Source organism: Peromyscus maniculatus, chromosome 6, assembly GCF_049852395.1.
Source record: "Peromyscus maniculatus bairdii isolate BWxNUB_F1_BW_parent chromosome 6, HU_Pman_BW_mat_3.1, whole genome shotgun sequence".
NCBI lineage: Eukaryota > Metazoa > Chordata > Mammalia > Rodentia > Cricetidae > Peromyscus > Peromyscus maniculatus.
The window spans coordinates 64,142,135-64,147,369 of NC_134857.1; positions in this window are offsets into that span (position 1 = coordinate 64,142,135).

Here is a 5,235-nt window from a genome sequence, read left to right on the forward strand (position 1 = left end):
GTTTCAAAAGTTCTTTTTGGAAATCAGCAAAGTGTACCCCATGCCCCTTGATTGCACATAGAAGTTCCCAGGCAGAAAGCCAAAGCATACCCGCTTATTCTCTGGCAGGTTAATAATTATCAGAACATCTGAGGTTATCACCCCAGAGGCCATCTACTTTCAGGTTCTCAGGAAGCACAGAGGTATAAGGAATGGTTGAAGGTGCCAGACTGCCAGCTTCCTCTCAGCTCAAGTCCTTCTTCATCACTCTGTAATTTGTCAGGTTGTCTTCTGACTAGTGACATATAAATATGTTTTCTGCCACCAGCCTTCTGGGTTTTCCCCATGACCTGCATATCAGCTTTAACTCCTGCCATTGTCAAAACTTCAATATCATTTCTAATTTCATGGAAACCACTGTTGGAGAGAGAAAGAAAATCATAAAGAGCAAATAGAGGAGGAGGATCACAAGAACCAGTAACAGTTGGGTGGGTGAGAACATGACATGCGTACGCCATAAAGTCCGCCCTCGGGACGACACAAGGGTTCTCCCTGGCTCACAGAAGGCAGGCTTAGTAGAATTTCTGGAGGGGCAGGTCCGGAGGGATCAATATCCTCATTCTCGGGTACCTCCAGCACAGATGCCACTGGCAGGCTTTTCATACGCCGTCTCTGCAAGTCATGTCAGGAATCAGTGGAGTCTGAAGATGAAGGCATTGCAGACTGTGCATAAGCACAGGACTCTTAGCTGGTAAAATAGCTTCGCACATGGTTAGTGGTTAGCGGTCTGGCCCTACTCTATAGAGGTATGCAATTAGGTAAGCAGGTTCAAGTGGGAGCTGAGTTTCTTGTTGTTTGTATAGGAGTTTACAGATTCTATGCAAGAGAAAGAAATAGGTGGGTATATATACATATATATATGATATTCTTTATATACATTGTTTATACACTGATGGTATCATTATATTCACATCATTTTCTTCAAGCATAATGCAGGAAATGTAGTTAAGTGGACAGAGAATTCACAAATCTCAGTACACTTTCTGAAACAGGTGTGATGAGTCATGCCTTTAATCCCAATACTGCAGAACTAGAGGTCAAGAGTCCAGGAGTTCAAGGCCAGAGCCTGCTACATAGCAAGTTTGAGGCTACTGCCTCACACACCACACACACACACACACACACACACACACACACACACACACACACACACATAGTTATAAAATTGTCGTTTAATTTGTTCTAACAGATTATGCTCTGTGGTCTACAGGAGCTGAAAAATTCAGAGCAAATTATTATAAATATATAAAGCAAAGAAAATTATCTACTTGTCAAATAGGGTCTGAAAATACAATTAGCTGGCCTATGTGATATCAGAAGTGTAGATGCAGAGTGGGAATCTACTTTGTTTGGCATACTACTATATGTAGAGGGTTCTATCCCCCATTTTCAGCATGGCATAGATCGACCATTGGAAAGTTAGAATTTTTTTTTCCAGACAGTAATCTTTTTTTCTTCTCAAGGTGATAATCTTGATATAGAGTAGGCACTGGCAGAACTTCAATGTTAAATCATTTCCAAGTGCTCTTAACAGCTCTTAATTAAACATAAAATCTTTCAATACTATTATCTCTCTCTGTTTTAATGTGAAGCTATTTTTCATATGTTCAGGAAGTAGAAAGATGTCTCCCCTGAAACAGAATCCTTCAATGACTCTACAAATTAGTAGAGCCTGAAAACTACCTATACAGAATTCATGGTTCAGACACGTCATTAACTTACCTCAATGCAAAGGCAAATAATTTATGGCAGATCAAAGTTTTGTTCTGTTTAATCAAACTACCTGCCTAGTAACATATATGAAACACTAAAAATGATTATTATGCTAATAGTGCATGTGTCTGCTCACATCTTTTGAAAATAAAGCAAGATAAAAACACAGACAGTTATGAGTGCACCATTGCAGGATCTACACAGACATAGTTATGTACATACCATTGCAGGATCTTCTTGAAGAGTTAAATGACAAAATCAACTATCTGGGTTGATTGGGAGACAGCAGTGTGGGTAACTGCCATGCTCAGGCCCATCATATGCCAGGATTCCCTACATTCTTCTTGCTCAGATTTATGTCCACACTTTCTGTAAGTGCCATAGAACTGATAGCATCAGTGTTTCCTGGAGTCATCATATTTCCATAATGTTTCTCTCCTTCCATCTGAGTATCCTCCTGCCCTCCCTGTATGCCATCCGCACATACAAAGGGTTGTAAATAGTTGGGGACTTCAGTGCAAGGAAAACAAGCATCACACAACTCCTTTCCCTTAATACTCTTGGATCGTTCATCGTTTTGTCCAATTAGACAAATGAAATGGAACTTTGATTTGATTTGATCTGTGATTCTTTTGCCATTCATTCATGTGCATGACAGCACGAAAGAAGAAGAAAAAAACAAAAAACGGTACCTTTGGGCAACATCTGATTTGTCAGGAAATCCCTCGTGCTATGATGTGTGGGTGGGGAGAACACGGGTGATGCGATCCAGATGCTGGAGCTGCCCTCCACCAATGATGCAGATGTGCGTTCTCCTCACATGCCCAGATGGTGACCCCTCTGGCATTGTTAATATGATCCACATGCCAGGCATCCTTCTTTGCATGTGTACGCCTTGATCTCCCTTAGTGCATGTGTTTATTTATGAGACACGGCATTCCTACATTTCATATGTGGCAGTAACTATTAAAAACGAAGAGTTTTAACTGCTCTGGAAATTGATAAAGAATCTTTTAAATTGCTATGAAATATGATCCTCATTTTTGAAACACCTCCTCATACAATTATTCAATTCGTAATGTGAGTTTTTGCCTTTCTCTTGAGAAAATATGGTGATGGAGACACAATTTAAAGATAGTTTAAACCCAGTATTTCATGCTTTCACATTACGATGATACCTTTGCTATGTTCTCATTTCTAATCTCTGAAACCTGTTTTTAAGAATTATGTCTGTACACGGAATGCTACTATTTGTTGCTGGTTAAGTCCAGGCATGAAGGAAACAGAAAATTGGGGTCTTCTAGAAGTGGCTCCTTATTTTTTTTAATTTATTATTTCTAATTATGTGTAGTGGGAGGGAATGTGCATGTGAGTACACGAGTCTATAGGACCCACTTATTGCCCTTACAGAGGACTCTGGTTAGGTTCCCAGCACTCACACGGTGGCTTGGGACCATCTGTAACTCCAGTTACAACTGGAGGGGTTCCCTGGTAGAATTTTTGGGGTCACTTATGTATAGTATCATATTATCTTCAGACAGCAAAAGTTTGGCTTCTTCCTTTCCAATTTGCATCCCCTTGATCTCCTTTTGTTGTCTTATTGCTCTAGCTAGAACTTCAAGTACTGTATTGAATAGATATGGAGAGAGTGGACAGCCTTGTCTTGTTCCTGATTTTAGTGGAATCATTTTGAGTTTCTCTCCATTTAATCTGATGTTAGCTGTTGGCTTGCTGTATATTGCTTTTATTATATTAGGTATGTTCCTTGTATCTCTGATCTCTCCAGAACCTTTAATATGAAGGTGTGTTGGATTTTGTCAAAGGCTTTTTCACCATCTAATGAGATTATCATGTGCTTTTTTTCTTGCAGTTTGTTTATATGGTGGATTACACTGACAGATTTTCATATGTTGAACCATCCCTGCATCTCTGGGATCATGCATCTTGATTTTGGTGGGTGATTTTTGTGTGTGTGTTCCTGGATTCGGTTTGCCAGTATTTTATTAAGTATTTTTGCACCAATGTTTATGAGGGAGATTGATCTTTAAATCTCTTTCTTTGCTGCATCTCTGTGTGGTTTCTGTATCAGAGTAACTGTGACCTCATAAAAAGAATTTGGCAATGTTCTTTCTGTTTCTAATTTGTGGAACAATTTGAGGAGTATTGGTATTAGCTCTTCTTTGAAATTCTGATAGAATTCTGTGCTGAAACCATCTGGCCCTGAGCTTTTCTTGGTTGGGAGACTTTTAATGACTGCTTCTACTTCCTTAGGGATTATAGGTATATTTAAATTGTTTATTTGGTCTTGATTTAATTTTGGTATGAGGTACCTATCAAGAAAATTGTCCATTTCTTTAAGATTTTCCAGTTTTGTGGAGTGCAGGTTTTTGAAGTATGACCTAATGATTCTCTGGATTTCCTCAGTGTCTGTTGTTATGTCTCCCTTTTCATTTCTGATTTTGTTAATTTGGATGTTCTCTCTCTGCCTTTTGGTTAGTTTGGATAAGGCTTTGTCTATCTTATTGATTTTCTCAAAGAACCAACTCTTTGTTTCATTGATTCTCTGTATTGTTCTCTGTTTCTATTTTATTGATTTCAGCCCTGAGTTTTATTATTTTCTGTCATCTACTCTTCCCAAGTGAGTTTGCATCTTTTGTTCTAGAGCTTTCAGGTGTGCTGTTAAGATGCTAGTGTGAGATTTCTCCAACTTCTTTATGTAGTCACTTAGTGCTATGAACTTTCCTCTTAGCACTTCTTCCCTTGTGTCCCATAAGTTTGGGTATGTTGTGCATTCATTTTCATCGAATTCTAGGAAGTCTTTAATTTCTTTCTTTATATCTTCCTTGACCCATTGGTGATTCAGTTGAGCATTGCTCAGTTTCCATGGGTTTGGAGGCTTTCTTCATTTTGTGTTGTTGTTGAACTCTAGCTTTAAGCCATGGTGGCCCGATAAGATACAGAGGGTTATTACAATTTTTTTGTATCTGTTGAGATTTGCTTTATGACCAAGTATATAGTCAGTTTTAAAGAAGGTTCCAAGAGGTGCTGAGAAGAAGGTATATTCTTTTGTGTTTCGGTGAAATGTTCTATAGATATCTATTAAGTCCTTTTGAATAATAACATCTGCTAGTTCCCTTGTTTCTCTGTTAAGTTTCTGTCTGGCAGACCTGTCCAGTGGAGTGGACAGTGGAGTGGGGTGCTGAAGTCTCCCCCTATTAATGTATGGGGTTTGGTGTGTGATTTAAGCTTTAGTAATGTGTCTTTCACAAATGTGTTTGCCCTAGTATTTGAGGCATAAATGTTCAGAATTGAAACTTCATCTTGATTGATTTTTCCTTCAATGTATATGAAATGTCCTTCTCCATCTCTTTTGATTAATTTTAATTTGAAGTCTATTTTGTTAGATATTAGAATAGCTACACTGGCTTTCTTCTTAGGTCCATTTGATTGGAAAATCTTTTGCTAACTCTTTACTCTGAAGTA